General features: G+C 39.7%; 1 long non-coding RNA gene and 2 other non-coding genes across 3 annotated transcripts; 2 read left to right on the forward strand and 1 right to left on the reverse strand.

The window, feature by feature from the left end:
* Positions 1-12,408: 12,408 nt before the first annotated feature.
* Positions 12,409-14,355, reverse strand: LOC141045295 (uncharacterized). The gene is made up of 2 exons (XR_012217345.2): positions 13,354-14,355; positions 12,409-12,879 (listed from the first exon to the last, which is right to left on the reverse strand). It is a non-coding gene; the product is annotated as an uncharacterized LOC141045295 (long non-coding RNA).
* A 13-nt stretch (positions 14,356-14,368) lies between these two features.
* On the forward strand, positions 14,369-14,442 carry TRNAI-AAU (transfer RNA isoleucine (anticodon AAU)). Its single transcript has one exon. It is a non-coding gene; the product is annotated as a tRNA-Ile (tRNA).
* A 6-nt stretch (positions 14,443-14,448) lies between these two features.
* On the forward strand, positions 14,449-14,520 carry TRNAC-GCA (transfer RNA cysteine (anticodon GCA)). Its single transcript has one exon. It is a non-coding gene; the product is annotated as a tRNA-Cys (tRNA).
* Positions 14,521-17,484: the final 2,964 nt, after the last annotated feature.

The following is a 17,484-nucleotide window of genomic DNA, read 5'->3' on the forward strand; positions in this document are numbered from 1 at the left end:
TATTGATAGACTCCAATGTAACAATGAAGTGGTTGTAGGACTTGAGAAGGCTCAGGAGTAATATCAATATAATGTTCTTATCATCAATTGACTTGTCAACAATTGTTAGTTGGTTTGCAAGTGCTTTTATCTTGTTGACATGAACCATGAGGTCATCTCATTCTTAAATCTTTACTGTTAAGAACTTCTTCTTTGTCCATAGAATGTTGGCAAGGTTTCTACTCTCATAGATATTGCAAAGAATCTTTCATGCTTCTTTTGGTCCATTACAAGCAATTATATGTAAAAAATTGGCATCATCCAAATTTGATGCAATCATGTCAAAAGCCTTCTTTTCATGATGTTTATACTCCTTCTTCACCTTAACATCAACATCATTACTTGGAGGATCTTTACTTTCATCCATAATGTTCCAAAGGTCTAATAAAACCAATAAAAGTTTCATTTTTTCTTCTAATGGTAGAAATTGTCACCCTTAAACTTCTTAATCACTTTCAAACCTTCACTCTCATTTGAAGCCATGTCTAAGAAAAGGGTATATCAAAGAAAATCAAAAAAAGAGAAAAAAAAAGCTTTTAAAATCAACAAAAATATGTTGGTGCATTTGAAACCTAGAATGCCTCCTTTGTAAGTGAATTAGTAATATTAATCTTAAATCACTCTCAACTTCACTTATAGGACTTCTCACAAGTCTTATATTCTATCTAAACCTCTTATATAAGCTTTGCCACTTCTCAATCATCCCTTTTCTTTCATAAAATACTTCTAATCTCAGAAAATACTTCTCATCACTACAAGAAGATCTCAAGAGAAGTTTATCACATAAAACCACAATGTTAGATCACAAGTAATGTAAATCAACAAAAAAATACAACACTAGTATTTTAAAACATCATTCTAAAGTATCTAACAACCTCGAAGATTATCAATGCACTTAACAATAAATAAGAGCAAAACTACATCAACAATGAGATGCAATAATGGAATTAGATGATACCAAATCCTAATATCAATAACAATCAAAAGATCTACTCCTCACAATAAGACTTCAAAGAACTTCAAAACTTACAACTAAAGGTGAGTGGATCCATAATCTATTGAAGAACAAACACTATGAAGTAACAACACTTAACATCAGCAAGGTTGTACACAAAGAGAGTATGGAATAAGATGTTTCTCACTTCCAATATTTGTTACTTATAGATCGTGGCTGTTGCCTTAATGGACAACTTATATCTTTTGATGAATACATCCATTCAACATTTTACTAAGACTATTTATTATTATCTTATCTACTATGAAAATATTTTTTTAACATATTCTTTATATTTTTAAGATCTTGTCACGGACATAGAAATACAGACTCAAGATTTAACAAGAAGTTCAAGAAGAACTGGCAAGAACTAGATTAATCACATGAATACAAGAACAACACCAGAGAGGTGAGCTAGAGCTCCAAGAGATGTGTTGTCGAGACTGAAGAATTCTTTAGCCTCGATTCCAATATATACTCCTATTTAGGAAGCTTCTCAAGCAACTTCTACTAACTAGGAAGCTTTTAGAAGGTTCCAGAGACTTGTTTCTAGAAGGTTCTAGAAACTTATCTCTAGAAGGTTCTAAGGACTATGTCCCTAACATCTTCTACTAACTAAGAAGCTTCTAGAAGGTTCTAAAGACTTCCTTCTGAAAGGTTCTAGAAACTTGTCTGTAGAAGGTTCTAAGGACTATGTTCCTAATATCACCCCCTCCTTTAGCTTTGAGGTCTCTAAGAAGCAATGTTGTTATTAATCAGTATCAATGCAAGAAAATGAAGATCTGTCACATAACGTCTGCTATGAACTCCAATTGTTGTTCACGAGGCAAGTGATTCATCGGCCCTTGAAGCCAATGGTAGTGGCCCAATCCTTCAACTTTTGACCAAGCATGAACTTCCGTGTCCTCATTGTAATATTGTCCTCCAAACATGCCTTCTGGCTGACCATCGTAAGCAAGTTCGAACTCAAATACAATCACTAGTCACCAGTTACTTGGTATCCTCCATCGTCGTCGTGGTGTAGGCGATTCTTCATCTCGGGGTTGCCTTCATGAGCTAGTCGATTGAGATAATTTGACTGGCATAGTATCTATCTCTTGGCTATCCATATCTGAAGACCAAACTATGGCTACTGAAAAAATTCTATTTTATCTTGGAGAAAATAACTACATCAACTACGAATTTTGGTGGTGCTCTCTCCCTTTCTTACATTCTTGGATGAACAAGCTTCAGAAGGAAGCTATCGTCAAACCGGCTTAGATTTATGAGGATGTTGTTGATGAAACTCTTGTACCTTTTGTGGCGCATTGGCGAGATTTTCAGCTGGCTCCCATGTTTGCTCATTAATGTCGTAGCCGCACCAATGAACAAGATACTCCAACTTGCTTACCTTCGCCATGAATCCAATACCTTTTCAACTTCGTATTCCTCGTGGTTCTCGATTTCAATACTAGGTAGCAAACATTGCACTCTTCCACAAAAAGACGACTCTCGATAAGGCTCCAACAAAGAAACATGAAAGACTGGATGTACCTTCATAGAAGCCGGTAATTCCAGACGGTACGCCACTGGATTGATTTACTTTTGGATGATAAATGGTCCCAATCTTCGATAGTCCAACTTATCACATGGTCGCCTAGTCTTGATATTCCGTCAAAAAACTCATGCTTTATCTCCAATTTTCAAAGTAGGTGCTTCATTTCGAAATCTATCTGCACACGCCTTGTAGGATTCTTGAGTGGATTGTAATTGAAGCTTCAATGTATTTTCAAGCTCTGATATTTGTTTCGCAAATCCTTCAGCTGCTGGATTATTATTTGTTGACGGACTCAATAAATCAAGCTTCGGATGATATCCATAGTTGGAAAAGAATGGTGTGTATTGAGTCGACACATGGAGGGTGTTGTTATATGCTAACTCGGCTAACGACAGATATGTGGTCCAATCGTCTTGTTGATAGTTGATGCTGCATCATAAGTATTGTTCCAAGACTTGATTCACCCATTTCGTTTGGCCGTCAGTTAGAGGATGAAAAGCCGAAGAAAGCTTGATATCCACCTTCAGTATCTCAAAGAGAGATCTCCAAAATTTTGATACGAACTGGGTTCCTTGATGTGATACGATATCATCTGGTAGTCCATGATATCGATATACATTATCAAGAAAGAGCCTTGTTGTGACTTCACTCGACGATGTCTTATTATAAGGGACAAAGTGCGCCATCTTTGTAAGTCGATCTACCACGATAATGATGCTATCAAATGAGTTCGATGATGGTAGGTCCGTGATGAAGTCCATGGAAATTGAAGACCATGGTCGACTTGGAATCGGCAATGGCTGTAGGAGTCCATAAGGGCGATGCCGAGGATTCTTGGATCTTGAACAGATGTCATAGGGGAGGAAAAAATCTTTCACATCCTTCCACATTTGAGGCCACCAAAAATCTCGAGAATTAAGCTCCAAGGTCTTGTTGAATCCAAAATATCCCGCAGCTAGAAAATTGTGGTGAGATTGAAGAATTCGGAGTCATGCTGGTCCTTTTGGGATATATAACTACTCCTCAAAGTATAAAAGATCTCCCTCTACCTTGAACTTGTGATCATTGGTACGCTGCTTAATATCAATGGCTACTGAATCTTCAATGGTCACGGCACATACCTGATTCAGGAAGTCAGCATCAATTGGCACAATAGTAGCGCAAAGCTGAAATTGCACTGGCTCCAACAATGTCGTACATTGTTGATCAAACACTACTTCTCCAGCCTTTGGTACAAGATACGATCTCCTCAATAAGGCATCAGATAGTCCTTGTTGCTTTCCAGGTCGATAAGTGATAACAAAATCAAACCTAGATAGCAACATATCCCATCGAGCTTGACGTTGATTTAGAACTCGAGTCGATATGAAATACTCCAAATTCTTGTGATCTGTGTATATGGTCACTAGATGTGCAGCTCCTTCAAGAAAATGATGCCATTCTTGGAAAGAATCCACTATAGCAAGAAGTTCTTTATCGTGGATCTCATAATTGATTTCAGCAGCAGAGAACTTTTGAGAATAGAATGCAACTGGATGGAGCTTCTTGTCTTCTCCCATTTGTGAAAGTACAGCTCCCAAAGCAAAATCCGAAGCATCAGTTTCTAAATAGAAGGCCTTTGTAAAGTCTAGATGTACCAAGATTGGAGCAGTAGTAAATGCGGTCTTCAGGTTTTGAAACGCCTTCTCTGCTAGAGGTCCCCATTCCAGCTTATCCTTGCATGTCAACCGAGTGAGAGGAGCAGCAACTTGAGAGTAATTCTTGATGAAGATCCGATAGTAGTTGGCAAAATCAAGAAAGCATTGTACAACTCTAACCGTCTTCGGAACCTCTCAGGACACGATTGCTTCCACCTTCTTGGGGTCCATCTTCAAGCCTTCCGTAGTCACAACAAACCCTAGAAACTCCATCTCTATTTGGTGAAATAAGCACTTCTCCAACTTGGCATATAGTCCTCATTTGCATAGTTTCTCCAAGACCAAACGAACATGCTTTTCATGCTCTTCTTCGTTTTTGGAGAATATCAAAATATCATCCAAATAGATGATAACAAAATCGTCAAGGTGCTCTCAGAAAATATCATTCATTATATGTTGATAGATTGTTGGAGCATTGGTAAGTGTCACGGACACAGAATACAGACTTGATATCTACCAAGAAGTTCAAGAAGAACTGGCAAGAACTAGATTAATCACATGATTACAAGAACAACACCAGAGAGTTGAGCTAGAGCTCCAAGAGATGTGTTGTCGAGACTGAAGAACTCTTCAGCCTCGATTCCAATATATACTCCTATTTAGGAAGCTTTTCAAGCAACTTCTATCAACTAGGAAGCTTCTAGAAGGTTCCAGAGACTTGTTTGTAGAAGGTTCCAGAGACTTGTTTCTAGAAGGTTCTAGAAACTTATCTCTAGAAGGTTCTAAAGACTATGTCCCTGACATCTTCTATCAACTAAGAAGCTTTTAAAAGGTTCCAAAGACTTGCTTCTAGAAGGTTCTAGAAGCTTGTCTCTAGAAGGTTCTAGAAACTTGTATCTAGAAGGTTTTAAGGACTATGTCCCTAACATCACCCCCTCCTTTAGCTTTGAGGTCTCTAAGAAGCAATGTTGTTGTCAATCAGTACCAACGCAAGAAAATGAAGATCTGTCACATAACGTCTGCTATGAACTCCAACTGTTGTTCACGAGGCAAGTGATTCATCGGCCCTTGAAGCCAATGGTAGTGGCCCACTCCTTCAACTTCTGACCAAGCATGAACTTCCGTTGTCGTGTTGTAACACGAGTATACAGTGAAAATAAAAAGAAAGGGGAATTTTATTAATATTCAGTTACCTCGAATATTGGGAACATCGACCAACTCCAGTACAAATACTGAGTGGTCAGGTTCAGTCACTCCGTTACAGTCAGCCGGGGCATACTGAAATGCCCCGTTCGATTCCAATAACGGGAGTCAGCAGGAAGAGAAGGACCAATTCACACGACGGGTTCGAGGAGCCAATTGGATCCAATTTCGATAATCCAATCCGGGTCCTCTTACCCAATATGAGACCTGTATTGGTGGGGCAACCCAATGCAGTCTAGTTACGGGAAATCCAGGTCTTACTACGGGTCTTAGCCAATCTGACGCGAGGACCAATTTGACCCAATTACGGGAACATCCAGGTTACTACGGGCATCTTTACCAATACAAGACCTGAATTGGTCGGGCGACTCAATGTGGTCCCGATTACGGGGTTCGATTCTGTTTCAGGCTGTCCTGTTCTCTGTGCCGTCTCAGGGAACGTTGTTTTCGGTAAATGGATTTCTTAAAGGTAAAAACGGAGGAGAAAGCTTGGCGGCGAGAGCCAATTTCGAATCCAAGTTGAAGTGAGAGCCAATTTCGGATCCAAGCTTGAGGTGGGAGCCAATTCCGGATCTAAGACGAAAGATTGAAGAAATTCAGAGGATAAGGTTAGGGGGGGATATAGTTTTGGAGTGGTGTGGGTTTTTTTTTTTAAGGGGAAATCGGGGGGGGGGGGGAGCGAGTTTTTTCAAGCTTCTGCAAGGTTACCAGTTCGGTTTTTTTTATTGGAGGTTTTTGAAGATGAAGGGAATTAGAGAGAGGAGCTTCATGCTTCGGGTCGAGGAAGGAAAGACAGAGAATTTGGATTTTTTTTCTTCGTGGAGTTTTGAGAAGACTGAGGCAATCGCTGCTGAAGTCAATGTTGTAATGGTGAATCGAGATTTTTAAATGAAGTGGGTTTGAATACTCTTGACTGTTTTGTGAAATCGAGTTACGTCTGTGATTGAAGGATTAAAAGGGTGTCTATAGGATTGAGTATGCGGAGTGAATGAAATTTATTGGGTTAATCTAACAAGACAGTCAGTGGATACAAGATCGTAAGTACAAAGCAGTATTGAAGGTTAACAGTTTGGGTTGTACGGGGTTCTCTGTAACGTCTAGAGACCTACCGGCTGGGGCAAAAAGGACTTCGACAAGCAGTCGAAGAGCACCCGTATAGATTTACTGTACATTGTTGTAGTCGTTTATATTCCAGCAATCAAAAACTGATAGACTGCGTGATTATCGGCGAATCTCCATACTACCTTCTACAGGCAGACGCCCGGCGCGTTCTCGAGCAGGAAAGCACGTAATACGACAACGTGTCTTCATTGTAAAATTGTCCTGCAAATATGCCTTCTAGTTGACCATCGTAAGCAGGCTCGGACTCAAATACAATCACCAATGATCGGTTACTTGGTATCCTCCATCGTCGTCGTGGTGCAGGTGGTTCTTCATCTCGGGGTCGCCTTCGTGAACTAGTTGGTTGAGATAATCTGACTGGCATAGTATCTATCTCTTGGCTATCCATATCTGAAGACCAAACTATGGCTACTGAAAAAATTCTATTTTATCTTGGAGAAAATAACTACATCAAGTACGAATTTTGGTGGTGCTCTCTCCCTTTCTTATATTCTTGGGTGAGCAAGCTTCAGAAAGAAGCTATTGTCGAACCGGCTTAGATTTATGAGGATGTTGTTGATGAAACTCCTGTACCTTTTGCGGCGCATTGGTGAGATTTTTAGCTGGCTCCTACGTTCGCTCATTAATGTCGTAGCCGCACCAATGAACAAGATACTCCAACTTGCCCCACCTTCGCCGAGAATCCAGTACCTTTTCAACCTCGTATTCCTCGTGGTTCTCGATCTCAATACTAGGTGGCGGACATTGCACTCTTCCAGGAAAAGATGACTCTCGATAAGGCTCCAACAAAGAAACATGAAAGACTGGATGTACCTTCATAGAAGCCGGTAATTCCAAACGGTACGCCACTGGATTGATTTGCTTTTGGATGATAAATGGTCCCAATCTTCGATAGTCCAACTTTTCACATGGTCGCTTGGTCTTGATATTCCATTGAAGAAGCCATGCTTTATCTCCAATTTTCAAAGTAGGTGCTTGATTTCGAAATCTATCTGCAGACGCCTTGTAGGATTCTTGAACGGATTGTAATTGAAGCTTCAACGTATTTTGAAGCTCTGATAGTTGTTTCGCAAATCCTTCAGCTGCTGATTGTTATTTGTTGATGGACTCAATAAATCAAGCTTTTGATGATACCCATAGTTGAAAAAGAATGGTGTGTATTGAGTTGACGCATAGAGGGTGTTGTTATATACAAACTCGGCTAGCAGCAGATATGTGGTCCAATCGTCTTGTTGATAGTTGATGCTGCATCGTAAGTATTGTTCCAAGACTTGGTTCACTCGTTCCGTTTGACCGTCAGTTTGAGGATGAAAAGTCGAAGAAAGCTTGATATCCACCTTCAGTATCTCAAAGAGAGATCTCCAAAACTTCAATACGAACTGGATTCCTCGATCTGATACGATATCATCTGGTAGTCCATGATATCGATACACATTATTGAGAAAGAGCCTTGTTGTGACTTCACTCGACGATGTCTTCTTGCAAGGGACAAAGTGTGTCATTTTTGTAAGCCGATCTATGCTGTCAAATGAGTTCGATGATGGCAGGTCCGTGATGAAGTCCATGGAAATTGAAGACCATGGTCGACGTGGAATTGACAATGGCTGTAGGAGTCCATAAAGGCGATGCCGAGGATTCTTGGATCTTGAACAGATGTCATAGGAGAGGACAAAATCTTTCACATCCTTCCACATTTGAGGCCACCAAAAATCTCGAGAAATAAGCTCCAAGGTCTTGTTGAATCCAAAATGTCCCGCAGCTGGAAAATCGTGGCGAGATTGAAGAACTCGGAGTCGTGGTGGTCCTTTTGGGATATATAACCGCTCTTCAAAGTATAAAAGATCTCCCTCCACCTTAAACTTGTCGTCATTGGCATGCTGCTTAATATCAATGGCTACTGAATCTTCAATGGTTACGGCACGTACCTGATTCGAGAAGTCAGCATCAATTGGCATAATAGTAGCGCAAAGCTGAAATTGCTCCGGCTTCAACAATGTCGTACATTGTTGACCAAACGCTGCTTTTCCAGCCTTTGGTACAAGATACGATCTCCTCGATAAGGCATCAGATAGTCCTTGTTGCTTTCCAGGTCGATAAGTGATAACAAAATCAAACCTAGATAGCAACATATCCCATCGAGCTTGACGTTGATTTAGAACTCGAGTCGATATGAAATACTCCAAATTCTTGTGATCTGTGTATATGGTCACTAGATGTGTAGCTCCTTCAAGAAAATGATGCCATTCTTGGAAAGAATCCACTATAGCAAGAAGTTCTTTATCGTGGATCTCATAATTGATTTCAGCAGCAGAGAACTTTTGAGAATAGAATGCAACTGGATGGAGCTTCTTGTCTTCTCCCATTTGTGAAAGTACAGCTCCCAAAGCAAAATCCGAAGCATCAGTTTCTAAATAGAAGGCCTTTGTAAAGTCTAGATGTACCAAGATTGGAGCAGTAGTAAATGCGGTCTTCAGGTTTTGAAACGCCTTCTCTGCTAGAGGTCCCCATTCCAGCTTATCCTTGCATGTCAACCGAGTGAGAGGAGCAGCAACTTGAGAGTAATTCTTGATGAAGATCAGATAGAAGTTGGCAAAACCAAGAAAGCATTGTACGTCTCTAACCATCTTCGGAACCTCTCAAGACACAATTGCTTCCACCTTCTTGGGGTCCATCTTCAAGCCTTTCGTAGTCACAACGAACTCGAGAAATTCCATCTCTATTTGGTGAAATAAACACTTCTCCAACTTGGCATATAGTCCACGCTCGTGTAGTTTCTCTAATACCAAACGAACGTGTTTTTCATACTCTTCCTCATTTTTGGAGAATATCAAAATATCATCCAAATAGATGACAACAAAATCGTCAAGGTACTCTTGAAAAATGTCATTCATCATATGTTGAAAGACCGCTGGAGCATTGGTAAGACCAAAGGGCATGACATTATATTCAAAATGGCCATACCTTGTACGGAATGTTGTCTTCCATTCATCTCCTTCCTTGATTTGTACGAGGTTGTAAGCTCCCCTTAGATCAATTTTTGTAAAAATCCTTGCACATCCAAGTTGTTCTAAGAGACTAGAAATCAAAGGTAACGGATAACGATTCTTCTTTGTTACTTTCTTGAGGCCTCGATAGTCTACACGCATCCGCAACGAGCCATCTTTCTTCTTCACAAATAAGATGGGTGCTCTAGCTGACGATTTTGAATGACAGATGAAGTTCTTGGCTAGATTCTCGTCGACGTACTTCCGCAACTCCGCCAACTCCGTCTGTGATAGATTGAAGATTGGGCCAAAAGGTGGTTGTGCTCCTTCCTGCAAGTCTATGGCGCAATCATATGATCGGTGTTCCGGTAGCATGTCGACATTCTTCTTTTGAAACACATCTTTAAAATCCTTATATTGCTCAGGTATACTTGTTGTCGAGATCTTCTCTCCAGTAGTTGGAGCCGCATAAAAGACAAACAGTGTGCCTTCCTTGGATGATCTTATAAACGCTCTTGCTCCAATGAATAAGGATTTTTCTATTCAGGGTTTTCTACTAGGCTTGCTCTTGGGTGGTTTTGTGGGAAAGATCATCTTCCGCAACCTCCAATCTATAGATGGGTTATGCTTTTTTAACCAAGAAAGACCAAGAATAATAGGATTTGATGGGATTCTAATAATATTAAAAATAATATGACTACTATGGCCATTAAACGTCACTTCTATAGGTTCTAATTCATAGGTGATACTACCAGACAATATAGGTCGCCCATCTATGACCTCAACGTGAACAGGTTTGGATTTTTGTACTAAAGGGATCTTATGACGCCTTGCAAATTCTTCGTCTAAGAAACAAGCAGATGCTCCTGAATCTAATAATGCTAAGGTTCTCAGTTTCTGAGGGCCAATAAACAAAGGGATTGTAAAATAAAGGACAGATTGAGCGGAAAGAAAGGAACCTGGTTGTTGTTGCGATATTTCACTGCCCAACCGCACGGTTCTTATTGTGATTGGGCATCTTTGTTTTCTTGAATAAACGTACCCCTAGTCTTGATAATACGTCGATTTTGCTTCTTGGGGCAGTTTCCAACTTTGTGGCCTTCTTCACCGCAATACAAGTATAGACCTTCCTCCATACGCTGCTTTTTTTCTTCTAGAGTAAGAGATTTGACACGTACCGCATCAATTTGCATGTCTTCTACTTCTGAATGTGAATTCATGCTCCTGGCCGACATAGTTGGGGTGTGGCGAATCGTATGTTGTCTTGAACGTTGGTCTTGGCGACGTTGAAATAGGTGGTTATCGCACTTCACAGCTTGGCTAATAGCTTCGTTGAGTATTTGTAGATCAAGAAGAGTTAACAGCAAATCCTTCACATCATCTTTCAAATCCCAATAGAATTGATTCATCAACGCTTCTTCGTCTCAATTGATGTCCCATGCTAATTGCTTGAAGTCCGATGCATAGACTGATGCAGAGCGCATCCCTTATCGTAGTGATCGGATCTTTGTTGTAGCCCATCGAACCTTGTCGTGTTCACCAAATGCTTCCGCAAACGCCTCTAAAAAGGTTTCAAAGTTATTTAGTATGGATGATCGTTTCTCAAACAAAGGAGCAAACCATGATAGAGCTTGCCCTGTAAGTAAGGTTCCAACAAGCCCAACACGTGACTCCTCCGTTGGATAGCGTTCGGACTGTAAAACTGTTATCAACCTAATTTGATTGACAAATCCTCGAAACTTGAAATGCGTACCACCAAACTTGTCCGGAAGGCTAACTCGAGGCTCCTTATGTTGTAGAACCAGCGATGCTTGTCGAACCTGAGGCAAAGATGCTTCTCCAAGTGTAAAAGTTTGAGGTTGGTGCAACCTAGATTGTGCCATCTCAGATGCTCCATCATTATGAAGCCTTGCGACAACTCCTTCAATCTCTACAGTTCTTTGTGATAATGTAGCAAGGGCATTCATGATAACATCCAACTTAGACTCCGAACTTTCTGTCATACTAATGTCTTGGCCTCCGGCTATTCTAAGAGAAGGACGGAAATGACTCTACAAGAAGACAATATTGGTTTAGAGGAGGGTACTCCGCAACCTCTAAAATGCCTTAAGAACTTCAAGAAAAGGAGTAATCCACTCTCTCCAAGAAGAATAAGTCTCCAATATTGTAACAAAAGAAGTAACAGTTTAGAAGAGGTTAATCCGCAACCTCTAAAATGCTAGTAAACTTCCAAGCAGAGAGGTAATCCGCACTCTAACGAGGAAGAAACTAACTCTGATATCTGAGGTGAGTGAAGTCTCGACAAACTGTCATGGACATAGAAATACAGACTCGAGATCTAACAAGAAGTTCAAGAAGAACTGGCAAGAACTAGATTAATCAGATGAATACAAGAACAACACCAGAGAGGTGAGCTAGAGATCCAAGAGATGCGTTGTCGAGACTGAAGAATTCTTCAGCCTCAATTCCAACATATACTCCTATTTAGGAAGCTTCTCAAGCAACTTCTACTAACTAGGAAGCTTCTAGAAGGTTCTAAGGACTATGTCCCTAACATCTTCTACCAACTAAGAAGCTTTTAGAAGGTTCCAGAGACTTGCTTCTAGAAGGTTCTAGAAACTTGTCTCTAAAAGGTTCTAAGGACTATGTCCCTATCAGATCCTTGGTGTGTTCATCTATTTTATATCTTGGCCTTCTTACATACCAAGAACCAATCCTTAAATCAATAGTAACTTACCTAAAGTAGTATCCTCTACAATGTTACTTATTCTACTTTATTATTTACTTATATACTTTAATACAATGTTCTTTCTACTTGCAATTTTCTTATCAACATCTTATCTATGAAACCAAATCTAAACTCTATAACACAAAGTAAAACTATGAAATATTGACAAATATTTGAAATTACAGCACAATCACAATTGATAAAAACATGTTGATAAGGCACACTAGCAGTATTTTTGGTGTGCTATTTTGCTCGGCTGCAAATGCCAAACACTGCTATTTCGAGGTGGTGTGGAATCAAATCCACTTCTAGATTTATTGCTGTTATGAGATTTCACTAGCTACTCAGTGGCCATGCACCCACAAGAGCAATGCAGGAACTAGCAACTACTACGCATAGGTGCCAGCTTTCTTCCCTCCGGTGCTAACCGGCTGCGACTCACTATAAATGAACATCTGCATCAATAGCTTATGAAGAAAGTGGGGTTAACACTGCAATCATATCTCATCTTAAACGTGCATGCTAATAGACTGACCCAAAATGAAAGAGGCGAGGTTCTCTGGGTGCATGACATGTGTAACAATGTTGATGCTCCGAATCCCAAAGAAGTTCAAGGGCGCAACGAGCACCGCTAGCTGCAAAAGCCATCTATGTGAGATCAGTATAAACCCAAGTCACTTTGCATCGTGCTCACTGCAATCCAAGCAAATTTGCAGCTATGTGCTCTCAAAAATATGGAGCTTGGATCTTATAAAGCCACGTGCGTGCGAATAGAATGCCCGTAATCAGTACAAATCTAGTCAATAAATTCTCGATTGGCTCAACTCGATATCTTTATGACGACACTAGACAGCACCCCATGCGTTGACACTGAGAATACATCACAAACATATACGCGCATTCAGCATAAACAAGGCTGTAAAGATACTTGCCCACACCAGTAGCAGTCTGGTATCTCATGTGAAACTTTATACAAGACTGTACCTGCAACGTTCACATTGGTATTCTTCATTCATGCGTACGAACACAATCAGCAGGATCCAAGTTACAATTGACACAATGTGCACCAGGGAGCGAGGACTGCGATTGTGAACTCCGAAGTCTCGTACCTAGAGGACGTTGATCTCCAAGATAAACTGCTATGTAGAATCTGAATGAGGGTGGTTTGGGGAAGGGAGCCCGGCTTCGATGCCAGGACCAGCAGCAGTTGGAAGAGGCGACGCTGCTTCAGCAACCTCAACTGTAATAGCTTTACACGATCTCTGCAGCCAATGTACCCTAGTGCACGGCAGTCCTGAGCCACCAAAGAGTCTTCCAGACTGTCCAGGTCGAATATGATATTATAGGTGCCATCAAATCTATTTCTTCAGGTTTCTTATAAGTGATCCATGTTTTGAGAAACATAAATCGAAAGACGCGCGAGTCTTGGCAAGGGCTGCATGCTCAACCGAAGGAGACACATACACTCACACGCAGACTGCCAAGAGTGGAGAGTGACATATTTCAAGAGAGATCGATAAAGAGAGGGAAATGTGATGCACGAAGGAACCGCTCATGAAATCTGTTCGTGACCTTAGTTGAGCGATGGCATGGAAAAGCGCGAATTCGTGAACACGCCTCCGCACTAAGTCGCTTCCTCCGACTAGAATCGATAACATGGCCAGAGCAACTTCAGTCCACTTTCAAGAATCAAGAGAGAAAGAGCCACCCAGTGAGTGCGCTGGAAGGGATTCACGATGCACGATTTCGCGCAGGCGGGAGTCCTCGGACGTGGGCTGAACGGCCGGTCTCATCGAAGACCAAGCCGCGCCTGCCATGGAGCTCCGGCGCACTCCATGTTACACAGGCGAAAGGAATCAGATTCCAGAGACTTCACAACGGGAATGATTGTGGCGACACCCAAACCAGGAAAGTCTTACGACAGCATAGCAGGAGGAAGAGCACAAATGTTCGTGACAACCACAAAGAGCCAGTGCCACGGCAGTCCACAGCGCGTGCTCGGCGCCACCGATGCCCAAAGAGGAGCTCTCAGAGAGGGAGAGAGAAGTGGATGGGTGGAGGAGGACGAGGCTGGGAAGAGATAACGGTATGGGTATTGTGATAGGAATCGGAGCTTGCATCTGTGCCTTCTTAGCTCAGCTGGTTAGAGCGTCGTGCTAATAACGCGAAGGTCACAGGTTCGAGACCTGTAGAGGGCATGTGAAGGAGGTATAGCTCAGTGGTAGAGCAATCGGCTGCAGTCCGATAGGTCAGCGGTTCAACCCCGCTTGCCTCTTCTGGTTGGATTGAGGTGACAACCGTTATCGCTCTCGCCGCGCACCACATTTCTCCCTTTTCGCTGCCTTCGTCTGTTCTCACAGCATCGAGCACGAAGCATGCTTCCAGAGGCCCTCAAGTGCGACCCCGCACCCACTACGTCACACTAGGCCGCATGGCCCTCGGTCTCCACCTTTTCGAGGAAATAACGAGGAGATTCAAGGAAGAGATTCAAGGAAATATAAATTAATAATACTCAACTTTGTTACCACTGTGGATGATGCATAGAGTATAAGCAGACTGGTTGAGATCCGGATGAATAGGATCTCATCGTGTAGTTTGACGTGTATATCTATCTGTGGACGTCATCCATGGATGGATGTCGAAGGTGACAATAAAGGTTATTGTAGTTCCAACACCCCCTCTTGCTGCAAGCATCACATTGCTGGTGAGCGGCAGAGTTGTATTAGAAGTGGTAGAGATTTTTTTTTATCATGGTGTATTCTCAAAGTACCTACATTTTCTACTTTTGGTCGATTTGGAAAAATAAATAAATAAAAATGGATTGGATTGCTAAAGAAACGATGTAGAGGTATTACCTTTGATTTGTCACTTATTCATTAGCTCGATGTAGAGGTATCACCTTTGATTTGTCGCTTTGCTCATTAGCTCGATGAAGAGTGGCACCACCTTTAGCGAGTGTGCCATCATGTTTGCCAAGTGGGATCACTTCAACAACAAAAAGAAGAGCAAATTGGTATGCTAGAGTATGAAACATATATAAGATGGAGTTTTTTTTCATATACTAAGTTTGAAGAGAGTGGTTGTCGGTGAGATTGCATGTAGATAGAGTTGTGTAAAGTTTGTATTGTTGTAGTCTCTTTTGTATCAATCAAGTTGTTTCCAAACATCATTGATTATTTTAGCTATGAACTATGTTGTTGGGTGTTTTTGTTTTGGTTGACAAGTTTAACCTTTGTTATTGAGGAGCAAAGGGTTGACAAGATAAAAAGCCTTGTATGTGTCATGGACATACATATTTATTTAGATAAGAAGTATTATGTAGAAGGTGAATGTAGGTAGATTTAATATTATCTTGTGGTGAAGCTTCATAGATGCATATTTGATTTTATACATGTTTATAGTTGATTAATAGGTTAGAAACTTAGCCAACAAGTTAGCCATGTATCGCATATGTGGATAGCTTGTGGTATAAGCTAACAATGTGGCGTCCATATAAGAAACTTGCCTTGTAAGTTAAGACACATGTCTTGCAAATTTGACACATATTAGAGATCATGTAGGATATCACCATGTAACTCCTAGTTGGATAGTATATATATGGAGGCAAGAGTGAAGCCTTCTTCACTCTTGTCAATACCTTTTTAGTCCTTAATCTTGTTTCAAGTCTTTCTTATCTTTTTATCTTTGACAATAGCCATTCTTATTCAATATATTATCATCTTTGAATGATTTTCTAGTCTTTTTAAGTGACATAAGAGTGTATTGAGATTTTTTTTTTGAAATTCATGTTCTTGACAATTTGGCAAGAGTGCTAATTTGTTGTCCTTATTTTGTGTTAAAAGTAAGTGCATTGCTTTACTTCTATTGTTATGTTTTGAAGGTTACAAATTACCTATCTTTAAACTCATTTTTAATTTTTTAACATTGATTATTTTTCTTAAAAAGAGTAGACTATCCCTCTTTGTGGAAACTCTCATTTGATATTAAAAGTTATAGATTATCTTCTTTTGATTTGACTTTTAGATTTTTTTTTTGAATTATCTATGTAAGAAAAAATTATAGATGCTACTCTTGGTGGAAGTAAGAATAAATTTGCAACTATTATAAATCTTCATGAGCTTGTCAATACTCTAAGGATAGAAATCTCATGTATATTTAATGTCAATTATTAGAATATTATTTTGACACCTATAGAAGATGTCAAAAATAAAGTTGAAAGTCTATTTCAAGAAGTTGTGTAATTGAGAGAAACAAGTAGATCAAGCTCATAACTAAATCTAAGAAGTCTTATTATTCTAAGTATGAGAGAAACAAGGATAAATATCCTTGAGAAGTTTAATAGAACAAGATCAAAATTTTGAAGGTTTTTACAATAAGTAAAGTTCTATCTAAGGTTGTATTATTCTTAATATCTTGATAGACTTATTCAAGTTGGATTCATGAGTGCACTTCTCTCTAAGAATGTTCTCTCTTGCTTTACATCTTTGATGGAAAATAAATTCACATCTTTTCTATGATTTGAATTCATTCTTAAAAGTATTTACTACTACTTTTAGAGAAAGTGATGAAAAAAGGGTAATAGAGACCAAACTTGTATTTTTACAATAAGAATCACATTCAACCATCATATATGTTGTAAAATTTTAAAATCTTACTTATAATATAGATAAGAATGATAAAACCTTTGTTAATCAATTTCAATATAGATTAATAAATAATGTCAAATATTTGATATTGATGATACCAAGAGTAGGCTCGTTAGAGCAATTTATTGCTCAAGCCATTGTATTTGACAATTAACTCTTTGAAAGATGCCAAGAACAAAGATTTGGTTGGAGATGTACAAATCAAGCTATGGTGACAATCACTAAGTTTACAAAAGTTTATTCATTAAGACCAAAATCTATACAAATTCATACAATATGTTTTAAGCTTCTTATCAAGCAAGAAAAAACTTGACATCATCAAGAAGGTTTATACTTATATTGTGGAGAACCTAAATATATTGCTTAACATTATCCAAAGAAGCAACGCAACTACAAAATAAAGAGCACGATAGCCATAGAGGACAATGTGTTGGAAAACAAGTTTTTTCAATTACAATAAGAATCATGTGGTTAAAATCTTATGTAACATCTAGTAAAGATTTTATTCTCTCTTCAAATCCCTCATCTTATTTTATAATTGAAGTTTGTTTGGAACCAAAAAATCACAAAGTCTTTACCTTGCTAGATTTAGAA

This window comes from Physcomitrium patens, chromosome 4 (genome assembly GCF_059467195.1).
Source record: "Physcomitrium patens ecotype Gransden chromosome 4, ASM5946719v1, whole genome shotgun sequence".
Taxonomy (NCBI): Eukaryota; Viridiplantae; Streptophyta; class Bryopsida; order Funariales; family Funariaceae; genus Physcomitrium; species Physcomitrium patens.